The sequence below is a fragment of the Peromyscus leucopus genome, chromosome 1 (assembly GCF_004664715.2).
Source record: "Peromyscus leucopus breed LL Stock chromosome 1, UCI_PerLeu_2.1, whole genome shotgun sequence".
Classification (NCBI taxonomy): domain Eukaryota; kingdom Metazoa; phylum Chordata; class Mammalia; order Rodentia; family Cricetidae; genus Peromyscus; species Peromyscus leucopus.
This window is the reverse complement of record NC_051063.1, coordinates 187,860,060-187,882,688: the sequence shown is the minus strand read 5'-3', so window position 1 is coordinate 187,882,688 and position 22,629 is coordinate 187,860,060. Positions and strand designations below refer to the sequence as shown.

Below are 22,629 nucleotides of genomic sequence, written 5' to 3'. Positions count from 1 at the left end.
GGACAGTTCAGTGGGGCGGGGACACTTACCCGGAAATAGCGGTTGGAAGAGGTTATTGGCCCTTGATGAGGTAGTGGAGGGGTGTATAGAGGAGGAACATAACGGAAGCTGGGAAGGGGCGCTAAATTGGGCGGAGGAGCCAAAGCCAGAAGTGCCAAGTGCCCATTCCCTGTCTCTGCTCCAGGGCCTGAACCGTGGAGAATCCCGTAGTGCAGACCTGGGTGTGGAGGACACGGCTCGGTGTCGCGGGGACCTGAAACCTCCCCGGAGCCGCAGTGGCCGCGCGGGGCGGCCTGGGAAAGTCACCAGTCAGCAGCGCAGTGGCGGGAACCGCAGCCCGGCGGCCCTGGAACCTCCCAGGTCAGAGGAGCTGCGGGGCTGGGACACGGGAGGGGAGGGACCGGGGTGCGAGCAGTTTCTCTGATGTTCATAAGGAAGCCGGCTCTGAAGTTCTGCTGTGGATGTCTTTCCCATGTTGTATGGGATAAGACTGTTGTTTTGTTTTGTTTTTTAATTGATCTGCTGATTACCGAAATAGTCTTGTAAGAATAATATAATCGAATATTTGAATTTATCTTTTGAGATTTGCAAACACGATTCTCTTTGCTTTGCTGGAAAGGAAAAAGCTCTTGAAATCTACATTTATCCACGCTAAATCCCATGTTATAGGTGGGTATCTGAGGACTTGGCATCCCTGGAAAAGTCTTAGGCATTAGTCATGAAAAGAAGTAAGGTTTTTTCAGAACAAGGGCATCTTTGCAGTCGGGAGACAAGGAATAACAAACACAAAGTCACTCCAGGCAACAACTCACACACACATTTAATGGAGACACCACAGAACAGTGGTTGCCACTGTAAGGCCTGAGGCATCAGAGGGCTGAGTGGAGGGTCGGCTTTTATATTCTTTGTAGTGTGTGCTGTGACCTAGTGGAAAAGTACATTGGGGCCGGAAGTACCGCTTGGCGATGAAGGCTGAAACATTGGCCATTAACAGGGACTCAGGGGAGGGACTCTCCAAGACTCTTGAGTTTCAGGGCAAGACAGGAACAGACAGAGGATTTTCCACTGGTCACCTATGGCCCTCCAGGAATGCATGCAGATTGAATTGAATCAGATATATATCCAGTTCCCCTTGTATGGTTGTAAACATTAACATTTAAAACTAAACTTTTTACTCACCATTAATTTTCTGTCTGAGATATATGCACAGAGAAACCCTATCTCAAAACAAAACAAAATAAAAAGACAAAAACAAAAAAGAAAAAAACATTATAGAGTAGGATGTTACTAGAAAGTGTCTTTTGAATACTTATAACAACTCATCTACATCAGAAAAATGTCTACAATAGTCTGTTGTATCCTCAGTTCAAGAAAAGCACTCCTGTCCATGGACACATGACCAAACTTTTTTTTTTTTTTTTTTGGTTCTTGTGTTTGCTGTGTTTGAGACCTGAACTCACAGTGTTGCTCTGTCTGGCCCAAACTCATCCATGTAGACCAGGCTGGACTGGAACTCACAGATTCCACCCACCTGTTTCTGCCAAGTGCTACGATTAAAGGTGTGCACCAACAGGATGATTCAAACTGTTGTTTTTTCTTTTGTGGTCTGTTGACAGCCAGTTGTGAGACTGTGGACTTCTCCCAGGAGGAGGGGCAATGCCTGGACCCTGCTCAGAGGACTTTGTACACAGAGTGAATGTTGCAGAATTGCAGTAGTTTGGTTTCTGTGGGTGAGAATAGTTTGTTTGCAGTCTCCCTTGCTCCTCCTCAGGGTTGCTAGGAAAACCAGTCTGCATGTGTGTGAGCTGTGTGTGAAGGAGTCTCACGCCTCACAGAATAAAGCAAAATCTTCAGAGGAACAAAAAAAGTTGTCATGAACTGTTCTTTTATTGTGAGTCCTTTTCCGAGGTAAAGGCTTCCATCATATCTGACCCTGATAAATTCAGAACCTCATTAGTGTATGATATTCTCATCCCAATCATTCAGTTTCATTTCTGCCCCTGAGTTTTGACTGAGCTGTGATTGGAAGTGGGATTCAAGTTACTATAACTAAAAATGCTTTCTAAATATTTTAAGTATTCTGACCCTGCATGACAATTGGGAAATTACTTGTAGATTCCTCTCTTCATCTACTGAGCACAGTATTGTGTTAGAAATCCGGGTGCTCTCTGAAAAATCTCTTTGTCTTGTGTCTTGTGCAGGGCTCACTGATCACCCAGACCTGCTCACCTGTGTAGCAGAAAAAAGAGGCCTGGAAGATGGAGAAAGAGGAGACAGTAGCTAAGGATTCAGGTATTTGGAGGGATTGGTGAAGATTGATTCCAAGGGGTTCAAATGAATGTGGGAGTGGGACATGAAATAGCTTTTGCCACTAGAAATATTTCTAGAGACTTCCACTGAGAAAAATGTCACGATTATCGTATTGTAGGTATGACAACAAGTTCTACAGAAGTATTCATACTAGGAGGCAAATAAAATTGTATTTGACTAAGCATGTGAGTGATGCTCTCTTTTCTCCATGCACATCACTGATCATGTCTTCAAACCAATATTAATTTGCTTTCATTTCTATGATTTTAATATATTATAAAATGATGAAAATTAATACCTCTAGGTTTATTTATTATTTTAAGAGATTTTATATTTTGATATTCTAGCACATTCACTACCTTTTAGTGTTAATGTTTCCATTTCTGAAAATAATGCCAGCATAGATTTATAAGGAATCAGGAAGTATATTTACAGACTGTTAAACTCCATCTGTCTTCCCATGGATATCTCCTGTTGTCTGTGGTCGTGACAGTTTCAAATGGTTTTGAAAGACCCCCGAAGGTAGTCTTCCCTCTGGAGAGACCCTCGCCCAGAGATCACACCGAGACCATAAGTCAGATGCAAACAGCAAGAGGCTTTATTCAGGAACACGGGTACCCGGGGCGACACAGTCACTCAAGAGGCTCAAGAGACTGGCGCGCCGATGGGCTGGAGTGGAGGGTTTTTATAGGGTCGGGCAGCAGAAGGGCAGGTACAGAAGCGAGAAGCATGGTTTACAGGGTTCTGATTGGACGATTCATATGAGGCCAAGTTCAAACTCAGGACAGTTCGTGGTTCCCCCCCCCCCCCCCCAGCTCGACACGCCTGCTGACTTGGCTCTTGTCTAGGGTACAAGTTGTTTTTCTGACCTTTTAGTTCCCTGTTCTGGGGCCAGGTGGCCGACCGCAGATACCCTGTTTGCTCCCATGTCCTCTGACTGAACTTTCCCCGTACTTTTCAGGCCTTGCTCAAAATGGCGTTAGGCTAAGCAAGTATGCTGGGGTCTTTCAGTTTCTATTGCTGTAATTGTAACAGACGGTAAGATCACCTAAAAGTTGGATCCGCTTAGTTTTTTTCGACTCTTTGCTGTTCCTTTGTACTTTCAGAACTACTTTCTGTATAATATGCAAATAGAAGTGTAATGGGAATTGCTTAGAGTTTTAAGAAAATCGACCTCTGTTGTTTGAATCTTAGATGGTGTTTTAATTAAAAAAAGAAAAAAAGAAAGAAAAAAACATAGCCAGCTATCAGGGTGAAAGCGGAAAGATCAGAGAAGCAGAGCAGCCATCCACTACTTGTTACCTCTATGAATTCCTCAGCCTAAGAGAGTTCCCGTTTCCTCACGCCTTCTATACCTTTCTCTGCCTTGCTGTATTACTTCCTGGAATTAAAGGCATGTGTGCTTCCCAAACAAAGACATGAGATCTCAAGTGCTGAGATTAAAGGTGTGTGCCACCACTGCGTTGCTCTGTTTCTAATCTAGTGGCTGGCTCTGTCCTCTGAATCCCAGGCAAGTTTATTACGGTACACATTATATCACCACAGTCCTCCTCCTAGGTTGTCTTCTTGTGTGTGAAGAGAACTTGAGACAGTGTGACAGTTTTCACATGTTTTTTGTAGTCTCCTGTTTTCTGTCTGCTGTGGATGATGTCTGCATCCAGGTTTTGTGACATGCACCTCCTGTTGACAAAAGAACATTCTATCTAATAGGCTATTTCATCATTTGCTAATAATTTATTCTGTATTTTGATACTTTTGTCTTGACTTTTCTGTCACTATTATAGTTATGATCATCAGTCTTCTTTACTGCTGTCCATAGTCATGGCATTGTTTTAAAACACTCCTTTCTCAGTATTGTGTGTGTATAGATATGAAATGAATTTTTGGTAGAAAATATATGCTTTAATCTCAGCTGTCGTTTTTTTCTTTCTTTTTTGTTAGAAGGCTGTAGTGTGTTTACATCTCTTGCTTATGGAACATTATCAATTTGAATTTCAAGAAATTACTGAAAGAAATGCATCTGTTATTGTTTAGGAACACTGACTAGGCAGAATTGGAATCTCTGTACATTAAGTTTATATTATCTTATGATCTACACTGTAGAGCTTTTTATTATGTACATATTGGCCCAGTCTTGCTGTGGATATCATTCTATATAAATAAAACACTGATGGCCAGTGACCAGGCAGGAAGTAGGTGGCCAGGCAGGAAGTAGGTGGGACAAGGAGAGAGGAAAATACTGGGAAGCGGAAGGCTGAGGAGGAGACACTACAGCCACTGCCAGGAGAAGCAGCATGTGAAGACGCCGGTAAGCCACCAGCCACGTGGTAAGGTATAGATTTATAGAAATGGGTTAATTTAAGATATAAGAACAGTTAGCAAGAAGCCTGCCACGGCCATACAGTTTGTAAGTGATATAAGCGTCTGAGTGATTATTTTATAAGTGGATTGTGGGACTGCGGGGTTTGGGGAACCTAGAGAGAAGCCCTCCAGCAACACAGTCTGCTCAATCCATTTGCTTCTTTATTGATTGTATTATTATTTGCTCCCTTTGTAAGTTTTCTTTGACAGATTCTGGGTTTATATCCATTGTACTATAAATAGGTAGCTAATAAATGTATCTGCTGTGTAGACTCTCTCTTCATACATTTAATTATTACCATTTCCCTGGACGTTTTTTAACTTCACACAGTACTATTCATCAGTTCCTGCTCTTCTAACAAGTGTTGCCCCTTTGTGTTGCTCTGAAGGCTCCACTGTTTCAGATCATAAATGAAGGTCTGTGATTCATTGAATGATAGGAGAGCTTGAACCCAGGTTCATGTTTTTATATGCAAATGATACTTTTCCCAGTGTCACTGTTTGAAGAGACTATAGATAGCTTCTGCAACATGCGTTTGTGGTATTTTGTTGGGATTCACATGGTCATTGCTATTGGGCAGGTTCTGGATCTGCTGCTGTAGTATATTGGGCTGTTTGTCTGTCTTCTCCACTCCCATGATGCTGTTGGTTGTGTGGCCCTGCAGTGTCATCTGGATTCACACCAGGATGGTTCCAGCATTGTGACATTTCCCTAGTGCTGCTCTGTACCGAGGGAATTTGCGCATCAATACAATTTCTAGTTTCTCTTTACTATTTCTGTGAAGTATGTTGTGGAATGTTCAAATATCATGCAGTTTGAACTGACTATATAAACCACTTTCAGAAATACTGCAAGTTGCACAATATTATGTCTTCCTCCATCTGTATAAATCATTTTTCCATGTTCTAGCTATCACTTTCTTCTGTTTCTTCAGTGAATTAGTTTTCATTGTAGAGGTCTTTCATCTCTTTGGTTAATTCATTCAAGGCAATTTCATTTTGTACTCTCTCTCTTATTTTTATTTACTATTCAGTTTTCTAAAGATAGATTTATATATTTTATATACATGAGTGTTTGTTTCCTGAATGGCTATATATCATGTGCATCCTAAAGTTGGAGTTTGGGTTTGTAAAAGAACAACAGGTGCTTGTAACCCTTGAACCATCTCTCTATTCTGATATTAAGTTTATCATGTGCATAGCAATAATAGAAAATGTTAGATTCTATTGATTATTTTTATGTACATGATCCAAAATCTTGACTTTACAGAGGCATTTATTTTTTCTTTAACTGCTGTTGTATATTTGCGTGTATCTATAAACATAACAATACAACCTACTCAGTCTGTATGTTTTCAGGGATGAACATTTGGTAATGGATATCCATGTGGTGTACTCTTCTCTGGGGAAGACTGTTTTTCCAGCTCTCAGAATTCCTTAGTGTTTGACTAGGGTTGAGGCCTAATGAGCCTTCTCCCTTCCATGTTAGCATGTCTCTTGGTGTTGTCCTTGTTCAGCTCATGTTTAGGCAGCCATGTTTGTATGATAACATGTGTGTAGCTTCTCTGGCATTTCTAGGAAACACAATGTCAGAGCAAACATCCTGTTCCTCTGGCTCTTCCACTATTCCCACCCTTCTTTCTCAGTGTTCCCTGAGCCTGAGGGGAAGGAGTTGTGGTCCTTATATGTTGGTTGAGACAGAGCATCACAACTCTGCATTTTCACTGATTGTGGTTCTCTGTAATAATCTCCATGTATTGCTAAAAGAATTTTTCTTGATGAGGTGTGAGAACTACATTTATCTCTGTGAATAAGGAAAATATTCAGAATGCAGTTAGGGATTATGCTGATTTGGTAAAATAGTGGTTGTAGTTTCTCCTCCAAGATCTATGCCTTCACTAGCCCTAGGGAAACTAGCTAGGTTTCCAATACCAGGCATGATTTCCCTCTTGTTGAGAGGCTCTTAATCCAATTAGAAGCTGTTGGTTACCATCAAGGTCTGTGTGCCACTCTTACACCCTTAGGGCTATCATGCAGTGCAGATCATTGTTGTGGTTCATGGGTGTCATAGCTAGGCAGGACTGTTGACTGGCTCCCTGCTTTGGAAACTTGAATGTTGCCTTCTAGTACCATGAAAACTAGTCTCCAGGGAGGAGGCTTTAAGGTCATAACCATCTCTAGTCCTCTGGGATCTGTGTCTGAAGTGCATGGCTTCTTCAAAAAGAGACTCCCCTTCTACCTCTATGAGGCAACCATGAGCAACATCAATAGGCTACAGTGTTTTGGGAGTCTCTTGGACAGCTGTGACCATCAGCTTCAAAGCAGGCTTCTGATGCCTGGAGTTCTGGTCACTGCAGTAACTCCAGGTTGTGTACTCACGTCTGAAGATTTGGAGCTAGGAACTTCTTATGAGAGAGAACATGCAGTGTCTGTCTTTCTGGGTCTGGGTTACCTCACTCATATGATCATTTCTAGGTCCATCCATTTAGCTGCAAAGCTCATGATTTCAATTTTCTTAACAACTGAATCCCATCCCATAGATTATATGTACTGAATTTTCATTATCCATTTTCAGGTGAAGGACATTTAGGTTGTTTTCCTTTTGTAGCTATTGGGAATAGAGCAGCAATGAACAAGGGTGAACAAATATCTGAGGAGTTGGATGAGGAGTACTTTGAGGGTATACGAAGGAATGGAACAGCTGGGTCATGTGCTAGATTTACTTATTTGAGGATTTGTTTAGTTAATTGAGGATTCTTTTTATGGATTTCCAGAGTGGCTAGATATTTTTGTTTGTTTGTTTTTGGTTTTCTAGACAGGGTTTCTCTGTGTAGTCCTGGCTGTCCTGGAATAGCTCTGTAGACCATGCTGGTCTTGAACTCAGAGATCTTCCTGCCCCTGCCTCTGCCTCCCAAATGCTGGGATTAAAGACATGTGCCAGTGGTGGCTAAATATTTTGTTGATAGGGTTTTCATTCCCTACATTTTGGTTTTTGATGTTGCTGGTTGGATTAATGGTAGTATTTTTCTTCCTTCTCTTTGAGAATTTGTGATTTGCTATCTTGCCTATGGATGATTACTTTCCAGTTCTCCTGTATTTATCTATTCTTGACATGAAATTTATAATTTCCTAGCCTGGCAGTGGTGGTTCACGCCTTTGATCCCAGCATTTGGAAGGCAGAGGCAGGCGGATTTCTGTGAGTTTGAGGCCAGCCTGGTCTACAGAGTGAGTTCCAGGACAGCCAGGACTGTTTCACAGAGAAACCCTGTCTCCAAAAAACAAAACAAACAAACAAAGAAAAAAAGTGTTATTTCCCATGTTCTCAAGGATGATTCCTTTGACTCTCTTGTGTATCTTCTGTTTCTAATTTATTATCTGCAGTGCTGCTTTAGTGAAATCAGTTGTGTTAACTCAGGACTGTTTTGAAATGCACGTATGTCTCCATCAATTAAAGTCTATTTTTCTGGAGGCAACAATATGTTTAACGGTTTTCTCCCCAAGCTTCCAGTGTCAGTCCATGATTTCCTGGATTTGGGATCATGGACTGGACACCTGGTTGTAATCTGTTGTTTGGGTCTTTTCATTGTTCGTTCACAGCTTTCAGTATTAATTTTTGCTTTTCCTTTTTGACTCCTTGTATGAAAGGGCAGCAAGCCATCGTTCATTATTCCTGGAAGAGAAACTCAAAGAGAAACGGAAAGCAATGTCTGATTCTCCAGTAAACATGTCCCAGGTCAGTGGTCATGTCCACTATTGTTCTAGAAATGTTGTATTTTGAGACATTGAAAGACTCTATTTTTTGTTTCTGATAATTCTTTTTAACGTTATTATAAAAAAAAAAGTTGCACTGTTCATAAATGCTTAGCCATCTCTCCAGCCCCAACTGCACCCAGCTTTGACTCATGGTTTTTAACCATGTTTTTGTTTGTTTTGTTTATTTCCACAATAAAATCCTTCTTTTAACTACAAAAAAAAAAAGTTGCAAAGAAACAACAAAAAAATTCACATACTGAAATTAACCAATTGTACAACTCAGTGAACTTTGTGGTTGTTGTTTTTTTTTTTGTTTGTTTTGTTTTCAAGACTGGGTTTCTCTGTGTATCTCTGGCCTTCCTGAAACTCACCTTGTAAACTAGGCAGGCCTTGAACTTACAGAGTTCCACCTGCCTCTGCCTCCCAAGTCCTGGGATTAAATGTGTGTGTCACCACACCCGGGAACTCAATGAACTTTTATGCCATTACAGTAGTCATTGGGAACTATAGCTCTAGGGCTTCACATTTTATATGTTCAAAATTGAATGTACTCATCCACCAACAAAAACCAAAAAGCCTGTGACAGAATTAGAAGAAGAAAAGCAATTCTCTCCATATCCTTTTTCTTTTTTTTTGGTTTTTCGAGACAGGGTTTCTCTGTGTAGCTTTGCGCCTTTCCTGGGACTCACTTGGTAGCCCAGGCTGGCCTCGAACTCACAGAGATCCGCCTGACTCTGCCTCCCGAGTGCTGGGACTAAAGGCGTGCGCCACCACCGCCCGGCTCCGTATCCTTTTTCATAACTGGTGTTCATTACCTGCATTCAGTCCTACCTCAACCCCTGATAATTATTAACCTTTCTTGTTCTCTTTTCTCTATATTCTGCTTTGCCCACATGTATTTTGTTTCCCACGTGTGTGTGTGTGTGTGTGTGTGTGTGTGTGTGTGTGTGTGTGTATGGCTAAGTTCTTCATATGAGGGGAAAATGTGGTTTCTTCTCTCTGACACTGTATGACTGCACTTAATATTACATATTTTGAGTCCATTCATTTTCTTGCAATTTTTTATTACATATTTCTCTCAGCTGAATAGTATTCCATTTTATGGGTATACCATTTTTATTATCCATTCATCTGTTGATAGACAATTAGGTTTATTCCAATACTTTGCTATGGTGAATATGGCAGCAGTAAACATGGGGTGTACATATTTCTACAGTGGGTTATGGAGTTCTCTGGTTATGTTCCTAGGAGCGATATTACTGGGTCCTACAATAGTTCTATCTTCATTTTTTTTTCAATAACCTCCAAACTGATTCCCACAATGGCTGTATTAATTTACACTCTCCCACACACACATCAACAGTTAATGATGGTTCTTTTCTCTCCACATCCTCTCTAACACATATTGTCAGATTGGTTGATGACAGCCATGCTCTGCCTGGGGTGAAGCAGTATTTCAAAGTTTGTTTTTCCATAGGGGAATTTTAGGGATACTGAACACTCTTTGCAACATTTATTGGCCATTTGTATTTCTCTCTTCACAAAGTATCTATTGAGATCATTTACCCATTGGTTGAATAGCAGTTTTATTTCTTTGGAATTTAATTTCTGTAATTCTCAGTAAATTCTAGATATCAGCCTCTATCCAAAGAGTCCCTGGTCAGACTCTCCCATTCTATGGTGGGTCTGTGTGCTCTGCTGATTGTTGCTCTTGATGCTCTATCTGTTGACACTTGGGTTAGTTCTTCTGCTGTTGGGGTTCATTCTAATCAATAAATCCTTGCCCATCCCATTATCCTCATGGGGATTCCCTGTGTTTTCTAGGTTTCTGTGTTTCAGGTTTTAAATAAGGTTTTTGATCCATTTTTAATGGATTTTTGTATAAGGTGAGAGATGCAAATCTAATTCTATCCTCCTGCTGGATCCAATTTGGCCAGCACCATTTGTTGAAGAGGACATATTTTTGTAATGTACTTTTTGCCTCCTTTGTCAAATATTAAGTGAGCATCGCTTTCTGGTTTTCTTTCTGGATTCTCTATCTAATTCTGTTAGCCTCTTGTCTAATTTTATGGTTTTCTTTCTGGATTCTCTATCTAATTCTGTTAGCCTCTTGTCTAATTTTATGCCTGTACCAGGCTGTCTTCATGACTAAAGCTTTACAATACATCTCCTGTGGCACTTTTCTCAATTCTGCTCCCCACCATCCCCCTGCTCCCATTTTGTTTTGTTTTGAGGTACACATTGCTATGGGATGTCTTTCTGTACACTGTGAATATATGTTGCTCTCGTTGGCTAATAAATAAACTATTTTGTCCTATGGAAAGGCAGCTTAGAAACAGGTAGGCAATCAAAGCAGAGATACAGTGAAGAGAAGGGCAGAGTCAGGAGACTCAAGCACACTACCCAAGGAGCAAAAAGATGCCAGAAGACCAGTAATGTCATGGCCACATACAGGAATAGGAATAGATGACTAGGAATGGGTTGAGTTAAGTTATAAGAGCTAGCTAGCAAGAAGCCTGTGCCATAGGCCATACAGTCTGTAGTTAATATAACCCTCTATGTATTTACTTGGGACTGAGTGGCTGGGGGACTGGGCAGGACACAGGAAAAACTTCTGTCTACAAATGGCGCCCAACATGGAGCTTGAACCCATGACCCTGATGCTTCCCAGAATTGGAGAGGTAAGTGTGACTTGTTGGTGCCTGGCAATGTTGAAAAGCTGAGGGGTGGAGCCAGCAGGAAGTGCGGCCACTTTCTTCCTAGCCACACAGTTTAACATTTTAGAATCTCTTCTGGTAAGGCAAAGATTACAGATATGCAATAAGAACACATTCTGGAAGAAACTCTAAATGGGTACAATATGTTTAAAAATATACATAGGTTTGAGAGAGTAAAGGAAAGGTATAGTCATAAAAAAAGAAATACATAGCTTTAAAATAATAAAATAAAGTTCTCAGAAAAGGGAATAAAATAGTATTTAAAAAATGGGATCTGCCTGGACTGAGTCTACCAGGTTAATCGCAGTCCTCGGGGAAGATTTGCCCTGGAGGAGGTGGGAATGGGGGGTAGGCTGGGGGTAAGGGGAGGGGGTGGGAGGGGGGAGAATAGGGGAACCCGTGGCTGATATGTAGAACTGAATGGTATTGTAAAATAAAATAAATAAAATTTTAAAAAAAAATGGGCCACATTAAGATGGAAGATACACAGAAAGTCTAGATTATGTGTATTATTATGTTGTCTTTAAAGTTTTGACTGCTATGAGATATTTGATTATAAAAGCTGCTGGATTAAACCAATCTACATATTTTAAAAATATCTTGACTCCAAAATTTAAGTCAAAAGATATGCCACTTTGAGGGAGAGTTTATGCTTTTATTTCCACAGGAAATAAGAGGCTCTGGATTCATTCTATGTTAAAAAAAAAAAATCAGATTTGATCAATGAAGACCCCTTGACATCCTGACTACAGACATGGAAAAAAAAACTAAAATTACTACAAGACAGATGATGTATATTTTATCTGCTCAAACACATAACAAGAAATTATCTTTGAATGACTAATGTACAATGCACAATCTGTACTTACATTGTGTATGTAACATGTATGTATGTTACCTTTAAAAGTTTAGGTATTTTCAGGATGAGATGACTAGACACCAATGAAAACAAATGGCCCAGATGATCTAGCATCTCAAAATGTCTCTCAGCAGTTCAGAATGCCTCTGTTGCAGTTTTCTCTGAGTTCTGTACTCAAAATAGGTTCAAGGCTGCTGGCTGAGATGATCCTGTCTCACAGGCTACTCTAGTCAGGACTTGACCATAATCTAAATTTTCTTAGGGTCTCCCAAAGATTACCAGTGCCTCCAATTAGCAGGAAATAGCCTAGAAAACTATGCCCACATTCCAAAAAAATGGATTATGGATGAATGTCTTTGTTTAGGGGGTTGGTTACAAATTGTTATTGGTCATAATCAATCTCCTTTTAAAAGAAGGAAGGGAGATATGATATAGAAAGGTAATATATATATATATATATATATATATATATATAATAGGGTAAAAGGGTAGATTAATGAATCTACTTTAATCCAAAAAAAATCTGTTAATCTTACATATTTTACATTAGTATGGATTTGGTTTATTGATACAAATTTAAAGTTAATTTTGCTATACTGTATACATATTCCTACTCTTGTCTAGGGTATTATGTTTATGCAACTCATTTTAAATTATAAAATATAATTAAGAAATACAGATTAATAGTCATCTATGATGATCAAACATAGACATGTTAAGTTTTTTAAATATACATAGATGTATTTCAATTAGGTAGATAATCTTCAAACACTTCAAAGACCTACAAAATATGGCATTTAAAATTTTTTTAAAACTTAAACTTTTCTGGACAATGAGACATGTTTGCTCCTGGCAGCACCAGTTTACTTCAAAGAGAAAGATAGGCATCAAAGACACTCCATATGGAGTTTATCTTCTTCTAGGCAAAATTGGCCATTTAGACGAGAAACTGCTCTTGCCTGAACTGATTAACAATATGTTATATACACTGCACATGCAACATCCATGGAAAAATGACCTTTAACCTTTGCCAAAACAAGGTCTGATGGTCCTTCTGGGTTCCTGCTTCACAGAAAATACTACCAAACATTCTGCAGGACACAGAGGAAAGTGATTGATAAACTTTGCCAATAGGCAAGTCAATCCTTCAAATTTCCTGCTTGACAAAAAGTCTGCCAGAGACTCTAGGTCTGTAGACTAAAAAGGGATGCCCCAAATTACAGAGGAACTTTGGGTGACTGTCAAGGCAGCCAGATGTCTCTCTCATTTCTAGACTATTGGAAATTGCTTACAATGCACTTTCTGTTTACCTAGGTAATATTATATCCTTGTGGGGTCTTTGATGGAATTAAAGACTGGATAATTATATTTTCCTTGGTTACAATAAAAGATAAAATATATTTGAAACTTAAGACTCACAAATATAGGGTAGATAATGAAATGTTTTCATAAATTTTGCTAAATACTAAATAACTAATTCTTGCTTGACAACTATTTTGTTATATATAATTTTACTATACTAAAATTAAAATCTTCCTTTTTGATTAGACAGAAAAGGGGAAGAGCTATGGGATGTTTTTCTGTATGCTGTGAATATATGTTGCTCTCATTGGCTAAAATAAGCTACTTTGGCCTATGAAAAGGCAGCTTAGAGGCAGGCAGGCAATTCAAGCAGAGATAGAGAAGGGTCGAGTTGGGGGAGATGCCAGCCCACCACCCAAGGAGCAACAAGATGCCAGCAGACTAGTAACACCATGGCCACAGGGCAACACATAGATTACTAGGAATGGGTTAAATTATAAGAGCTGGCTAGCAAGAATCCTGAGCAATAGCCCATACAGTTTGTAATTAATGTAAGTCTCTACATGTTTACTTGGAAATGAGCAGCTATGGGACTGGATGGGATGCAGGAAAACTTCTGTCTACAACACATCCCATATCTACCTATGACCTGTAATTTGGAAAATATTTTCTTTGTGACACATGAACAACAACAACAAAAAAAAATGTTGGGGCCTGATAGCTATTGCTCAAGCCTTTAATCCCAGCACTTTCTTGGTAGAAGCAGGCAATTCTCTCTGAGCTCAAGGGTAGCCTCTTCTACCCTTCTAGATCCAGGATATCCAAATTCTGTCTCAGGGGAAAAATAAAACTGAAGCCCAATTGCTACAGAGAATGGACTATATATCCTTATATCTTGTTGAGTGAGGTCACATGTGCTGTGTAGGCTCCATTTGCGGGATCTGTGCCATGCCCTTGAATCATGCTTATAAAAATGTATATTGAAATGCAAGGATTGGTTGCTGCAACATCGTAGAAAGTGTGCAATTTAGAGAGACAGAAGGATAGATGGACGGGAGGATAACAGAATTGGCTAGAGAATCCAGAAAGAAAAACAGAAAGCTATGCCACTTAATAGTTAGCAAAGGAGACAAAAAATCTTGGTTCTTAATACTAAATAACACTTGGCTAAGCACATTAGAAAGTGTGGAACATGGCTGGCACATGTGCCTTGATCATGCCATGAAATTGGTGTTCTAGAACATAATATCAGATGGTAGTCTACTTGTATTTCTATTTGGTGTTTACTATCAAAACATTGTTGATTCGTCCATGTGTTTGTTGACACCTAATATCTGTTTGTCTCAGAAGAATTGCTGCTCACATCACCCACTTGGTTAGGATGCTCAGTGGCAACTTCCCAAACTGGAGATATCACTGTGTCATCCATGGCCCAACCCCATCTCACTGTCCCAAACAAGATCCCACTGTGCAGCCCTTTCTGGCTGGGACTCATTGCATAACATTATGCAAAATGTATCAGGAATAATGTCTTGAGGACATTGACTGATGTGTATAAACCATCACATTTCATGCAGAATGAACAGTCCTTATGATTGCCTTGCTCTAGTCAGTTCCTGTGAGAGTCATGGCTCTACTCCTCTATCCTGCAACTGCAGTGTTTAAAAGTAGAGATTTGGGGAATGGGCTCTGACCTGCAGGTTTGCATTTCTATCCCTGACTTGGGGCTCAGACAGAATATATCATCACTTTCCATTTCCAGACAAATAAAGGAAGAGTCATAAACACCACTAACCTAAAATCTGTTAGGCAGTACAGCATAAATAGTAAAAAGGAACACACTGAGGACTACAAATTCAGACACAGTAGCTCCGATTTTCTCCTGAGCATCCTTCTGTGCTCTTTCATATTTGCAAAGCACTGAAAGGGGGCTATAATTCTCACACAATTTAATGTATTCATTACTCACAGGAAATCTGTGTCACTTCTGAATGGATCCACAGCTACTACACTTACATATACATGCTTACTGGCAACTTAAACATTATTTGGTATGTTTTTGGACTTCCATAAATTTTTACAACTCTTGGGGAGTGAAATATTATTGAAAACTTCTGAGATTGTTATTTGTCTAATTTGCCTTATACCTATTTTTTAGTAAATTTTAGATTATATCAAATATGGCTGATGCAGATTTTTCTATCTGCTTGGCAGTGGCCCAAATAGTCTCATAAAATTAATTACATAAACTATCTATCTCATATATTAATGTCGGCAGCATGCAGTGTTGTTATGCTCCTTGTTACTGAGGAAAAAAACCCAAAACCTCTATCCATAATGTCAGCCATGATGTCTGCCTTCCATACCTACCCATTTGCTATTTAATGGTGTGGCATTGGACCTAGAGTTTAAACATCCCAGCTGAGCCTGTTAGAATAGTCATGTAAGGTCCAAGTACACACAGGATTGATATGTGTCAGTGTTTTAGCATGAGCTACAGGTACAACGTTTAAAACACATTTTGTCATCATGAATTTTCCTCCTGAGACATGTCTGCTGTGATCCTGTGTAACATAAACACCGCATCCATAACAGATAGATAACCATGTCCAGACCTTAAATGTGTTTCTTGTATACTGCTTGTATGACTGTTGTTTCATCCTGTTTTCACAGTTAGAAAATCCATTATAGAATGTGACTATGTTAAAGATCATCCTTTTGAATAATTGTTTTCGCTCATCTACATCACTAATTTCCTTAAGTCTACTTATATCTAGAAAAGCACTCTGTCTGGAACCACTTGGTCATCTGTACTTTTTTGTTTGTTTTTCTTTTGGGGACAGGGTTTCTCTATGTAACAGCCCTAGCTGTCCTGCAATCCACTTTGTAGACCAGGCTGGCCTCCAACTCACAGAGATATGCCTGCCTCTGCTTCTTGAATGCTGGGATTAAAAACATGCAGCACACACCCAGTTAACCTGTTCTTTTAATTGCAGGGTCTGTTGACATTCAGGGATGTGACTGTGGACTTTCCCCAGGAGGAGTGGGAATGCCTGGACTCTGCTCAGAGGGCTTTATACATTGATGTCATGTTGGAGAATTACAGCAACCTGGTCTCTGTGGGTGAGAACATTTTGCTTGTAAAATTCCTAATCCAACTTTTGTTTGTTCTGACTTTATAGACTATAAAAGCTCTGATTAGCTGTCTTGGAAACAACAGGAGACTAGGGAAAGTTTTTTAGTAGAAAAAAAGTTTTCTATGGTATCTGAAAAAAATAAACCCTTTGATTCTTCAAAGTAAGCCTTTAATCTTGGAACTGGGTCTCTCTCTGTACTCTTTCTTGCTGAATAAAAGCTAATTACTGACTCCATAATTAATTATTTCATCTTCCTTGTAGGATTTCATTCTGTTTTCTGAGAATTCATGCAATTATATTGAGTGAAAATTGTGGGAGCTGTATTCTAAGTAGTTGTTGGTTGACCTATGAGAGAATTAGAGAGACAGTCATTTATCAAATGTTTAACCTTGGGACAAGCCCTATTCATATGACTTGTACTCATTTTCAGAGAACTATTGCAAATGTGATCCTGTCCATCAACATGTGAAGACTGAAAAGGAGTCTTGTCAGTGTAATGAGCTTGGCAAAGTGCTTCATGACCTCTCCAAATATGCACTTTATAAAACAAGTGAAACTGCAGAGCACTCTAATAACTACAGATGCAGTAACCACAGGGATGCCTCTATTGACTCATCAAACCCAGACAGACATGAAAGCATGCACACTGGAGATGAACCTTGCAAATCTAAAGACTGTGAGAAATCTTTAAATTTGTGTTCCAACATTACTCAAGATCAGAGACTGTACACTGCAAAGAGGGAACACAGGCAAGGAGAATATGATGACTATCTCACCTTTGCATACAGTCTTTTGCAACAAACAATTGGAAAGTCACCATACCGGTGTGGGAAATGTGAAAGATGCTTCAGTACTGCCTTAAGCCTCAGTGAACCCAAGAGAAATCATACTGGAGAGAAGCCCCAAAAGTGCAACATTTCTGACAAATCCTTTACCCATTACACAAATCTTAAAAGACATCAAAGATTCCATGCTGGAGAGAAGCCTTACAAATGCAGTGACTGTGACAGATTCTTTACCCACTATTCATCATTTAGAAGGCATCAGAAAATTCATTCTTTAGAGAAATTATACAAATGTAAAGAATGTGGTAAGTCCTATATTGAATTATCACATCTTAAAAGGCATTACAGGATCCACACTGGTGAGAAGCCTTATAAATGTGAGGTATGCGACAGATCCTTTAACCAGTGCTCAAGTCTGAAAACACATCAAAGACTTCATACTGGTGAGAAACCTTACCAATGCAAAGATTGTGGAAAGTCATTTCCTCAGTTGTCAGCATTTAATAGCCATCAGAAATTGCATACTGGAGAGAAGCCTTACAAATGTAAGGAATGTGACAAGTCTTTTGCCCACTGTTCCAGTTTCAGGAGACATCAGAAAACCATACTGCTGAGGAACACTGCAGTTGTTCAGAATGTGGCAAGGTCTTTCATCAGCTTTCCCACTTTAGAAGGCATTACAGAATCCATACTGGTGAGAAGCTTTACAAATGTGAGGTGTGTGACAAATCCTTTACCCAGGACTCAGGCCTTAGAAGACATCGGAAAATTCACAGTGGGGAGAAACCTTACAAATGTAAGGAATGTGACAAATCCTTTACCAGGACTCAACCCTTAGAAGACATCGGAAAATTCATACTGGGGAGAAACCTTACAAATGTAAGGAATGTGACAAATTCTTTACTCGGGATTCAAATCTTAGAAAACATCAGGAAGTTCATACTGGGGAGAGACCTTACAGATGTAAGAAATGTGACAAATCTTTTACTAAGTGTTCAACTCTTAGAAAACATCAGAAAATTCATACTGAAGAGAAAAATACTGTTTTAAATTATGTGACATAGCATTTATACAGTATTCTATGCTTACAAATCAAAACAGTATACATAATAGAAACATACATAGCCAGGAGTGGTAGCATACAACTTTAATCCCACCACACAGGAAACAGAGACAGGAAGATCTCTTGAGTTCTGAGTTTGAGACCAGCCTAGTCTACAGAGCAAGCAAGTTCCAGGTAGCCAGGGCCACACCGAGAAACCCTGTCTCTAAAACCCAAAAATAAATAACAGAAAGAAAGAAACATAAAGATAAGAAACTTGTGAAAGCCTCAGGAAGATTTAAATCTTAGAAAATATCACAAAGTTTATGTTAAAATAAAATTTTGCAAATGTAATTGTGCGAAGAAACTTTTTTTCCTCTTTTTTTTTTTTTGTTTAATGTGTGTGGTTGCTTTGCCTGCTTGTATTACTGTATAGTACATGTATGCCTGTTGCTTGTGGGTGTCAGATGATGGCATCACATCCCCCGATGCTGTAGCTACAGACAATTGTGCACACACGTGTGTTGGGAAATGAACCCTGGTCCTCTAATGTTGTACCCGTTTTGTGAAACCCCCAGAGACCACCAAGGAGCCAGTTTCTAATGCAAACACATAAGGGTTCTTTTATTGTCAGATTCAACCTTAGCCATCAAATGGCAGATGGAAGGAAATGTGGCAGCGGTGGTGAGCCCAGGTGTAGAAAGTTTTTAATAGGGGAAAACTGCAAGCTGGGATGGGCAACTTGGGATTGGGTAGAAGGAATATGGGGCAAGGTAATTTTTTTTTGAAACTATTGTTCTAGACTTTGGGTGTGAAACCACATTTGAAACCACTGGGTTAGACTTTTGGCAGGGAACTACAACCTGCTGAACAGAATTATCTAGATTGCTCAGCAGGATTATCTAGATAGCTTCCAGGGCCATCAACCATAGACAGAATGTCCACAGGAGCATACTGTTCTGTATTGGTTGGAGTTGTCATGGCACATTCCTGAGGTCCTTCCTAGAAATGAGCACAGCCGGTGGTCTAAGATGGTGGCCCTTTCTGTAAGATGGGGTCTGTATTGCCTTCACACTAGAAGAGAGGCAGTGCTACTAACCAGTAGGCCAATGCTTCAGCCCCTGGGAAATGCTGTAATAAAAACATTTATCTTGTTCAGCATCCAAAAATTCATAATACTGCCAGGTATGGTGCATGCCTTCAATCCATGCACTCTGGAGGTAGAGGCAGGTGGAACTCTGTGAGTTTAAGGCCAGCCTTATCTACAGACCAAATTCTAGAATAGCCAGCGCTACACAAAGAATTCCCAAAAATCTTCTAAAACCAACCCAAACCCTGGGAAAAAGAAAAAGAGAGGGTTGGGAATTTAGCTCAGTGGTAAAGAGTGCTTGCCTAGCAAGAGCAAGGTCCTAGGTTCGGTCCTCAGCTCCAAAGAGAAAGAGAGGGAGAGAGGGAGGAAGGGGGAAGGGAGGGGAGGGAGGGGAGGGAAGGTGAGAAAGAAAAGAAAAGAAAAAAGAAATCCTGAAAGTATGTGTGAATTCATTTTGAAGTACTGAGAAAAGTATGTGGAAGTATTTACTCCAAACTAAATAAAAATGGTACTGCTCCCATTAACTGCCAGTAGACCTTTAAGAAGGAAAGGACTCTTGGGACTCTGCCTCAGCCATGATGAAATGGCAATTATCCAATCTTACATGGTTGCTATTGTCAGCACTGTACTACCCATTACCAACTACAAGAGGAGGCTTCTTTCACCAAGGCTGAGAGTAGTATAAATTGATAATTATAAACATGAATATTTAGATGGCAGATAACAAGATCATGTACAAAACATCTATGGGTTCTGCCTTTGGATTTTTCATTCCCAAGCCATGTTTTTTGACCCTGTTACAGTACTAGGCATGAATTCCCCTCTATGGAGCAAGTCTCAAATCCAATCAGGAGAGAGGTTGGTGATGCCCATAAGCAGTGATGCCAGTGTTGCAGCAGTGCACACATCCTTGCTGGTCGGTTGGTATTGTAGGATGCAGGGTCCAGGGGTAGATAAGACCACTGACATCATTTCTTTGTGGCCAGCAGGACATCCCTGGTAAGTTCTAGTTTGCTCTAGATTGCTCGCTCGCGCTCTCTCTCTCTCTCTCTCTCTCTCTCTCTCTCTCTCTCTCTCTCTCTCTCTCTCTCATACAACCAAAGTATTTGGTGTCTTCAGCTACACCCTGTACTTATGGTGGCCTAGTAAGAGCACTGGCAATGACCTGTTTTGTCTGGGATGCCTCTGGGGCCTCCCTGACCAGGAAGGCCTAGGCAGATAACCAGTACCTGGTACAGTGAGTTCTGTTTAATACCCATGGTGTCTGGGAACATCATTATTTACCCACACAGGACACCTGTGTTCAAAGTTTTAAAAAAATATATTTCCTATTAACTAGTAAGACAGTGGGATTTCATAAGTTTCTGATGTCCTTCCTCTTGGTTGACCATCCCATTCTTCCTTTTTTCTTCCTGTTCCATGTCCAGTTAAACACTTAGTATACATTACCCAATGCTCACTATTTTATACTACAAGTGTTCTACTATCCTCTATTGTTATATTATTTACTTGGGTTTCCAAATGATAGTTTCCCATGTAGTTTCTTCATGGACATCTCTCTTGACTTGACCTTTCAGCAGGCTCTCTCTTACCATCACTCTGTGGTGATATATTGTGTACCCTAATAAAATTTGCATGAAGATCAGAGAACAGAACAAGCTACTAGATTAAACATAGAGGCCAGGCAGTGGTGGCACACACCTTTAATCCTAGCACTCAGGAGGCAGAGATCTGTCTAGATCTCTGTGAGTTCAAAGCCCCCCTGGAACACATGAGATTGATTCAATCTAGGAGAGAAACACAGCCGGGTAGGGAGGCACACATCTTCAACCCCAGTACTTGGGTAACACATGCCTTTAATCCATCACTAGGAAGGAAGTAATATGGCTGGGCAGAGATGACTCAGTAGTTAAGAGCACTGTCTGCTCTTTCAGAAGACTCACTTTGAATTCTCAGCACCCTCACATGGGCACCAATGTGTAACCTCAAGTCCAAGTCATCCAGTATACTCTTCTGGCCTCTGTGGGCACCAGAAACACACATGGTGCATAGACATGCATGCAGACAAAACACCTCTATAAAGAAAAAGGATCCTCATTGGTTTACCAATTCGGATGGCGCCGTTTGGACCAAGATGCGAGTCTTTATTCTCCTAGCTGATCACCCCCAGCCTCTAGGCTTTAGGCCCAGGGGCACAAGTTGTGCTCCCATACCCCCACCCATTGTAGTCCCAGTTTCAGGCAAGCAGGCAGGACTTCTGCAGGCAGGCTGGACTACCACCATCCCTGACCAGACCCGGTTACCTACAAGTCCCACCCCAGCCCCCAAACCCACTCATCCTCAAAGATCACAGCTGTTCCCTGAGACACGGACTATGCCAGCTCCAATTTTACCAAGAGCTCCCATTGGACCAAGAATGCCAATTGGACCAAAAGAGGCTCCCTCAGATTCAGACACTGTTTGCAATGATTGGAGGAAGAAATGGGTAGATGCAAGTGCAAAAAATATATTCAACAACACAAAGAACAATATGGCACCACCAGAACCTAGCAGTTCTACATCAGTAAGACTTGAACATCCCAATGCTCCAGGAATCCAGTTGAAGAGAGAGAAGAGGGATTTTATGAGCAAGGGGCATCAAGATCATAATGGGGAAACATACAGAGACAAACAAACCAAACTAGTGGGAACTCATGATCTGTGGACCAATAGCTGTGGAGCTTCCATGGGACTGGACTAGGCTCTCTGCATAGGTGAGACAGTTGTGTAGCTTGACCTGCTTAAGGGGCCCCCTGGCAGTGGGATCAGGATCCATCTCTGGTGCATGAGTGGGCTTTTTGGAGCCCAGTGCCTATGGTGGAACACCATACATGGCCTTGGTGCAGGGGAAGGGGTTTGGACCTGCCTCAACTGAATGTATCGGACTCTGCTGACTCCCCATGGGAGGCCTTACGTACGAGGAGGTGGGAATGGGGGAGGCATGGGATGGGGGAAAAGGCTAGGTGTTGGTGGGAAAGGGAGTAGAGGGGGATCTGTGGTTGGTATGTGAAATGAATAGAAAATTTCTTAATAATAAAAAAAGAAAAGAACTGGTAGCTATGGAGACTGGGGGTAGAACAAAGAACAGCAAAGATATCAGGGGCAGAACAATAAAGAGACATGGATAGAAAGAACACGGTGTGAGCAGATTCATTCCCCATCCCTCAGATCCTAGTTTCCTTTGCTGGTTGTAGAGCTTCCTTTGGACTCTGAAAGTCTGTAAGACTGGACCTT

At 40.5% G+C, this 22,629-nt stretch overlaps 1 protein-coding gene and 1 pseudogene across 1 annotated transcript in view; both read left to right on the top strand.

Moving 5' to 3' along the window:
- LOC114688538 (zinc finger protein 665-like) overlaps nt 1-22,629 on the top strand; it is a 107,085-nt gene that overhangs the window by 62,237 nt on the left and 22,219 nt on the right.
- On the top strand, nt 1,605-18,620 carry LOC119086160 (annotated as a pseudogene).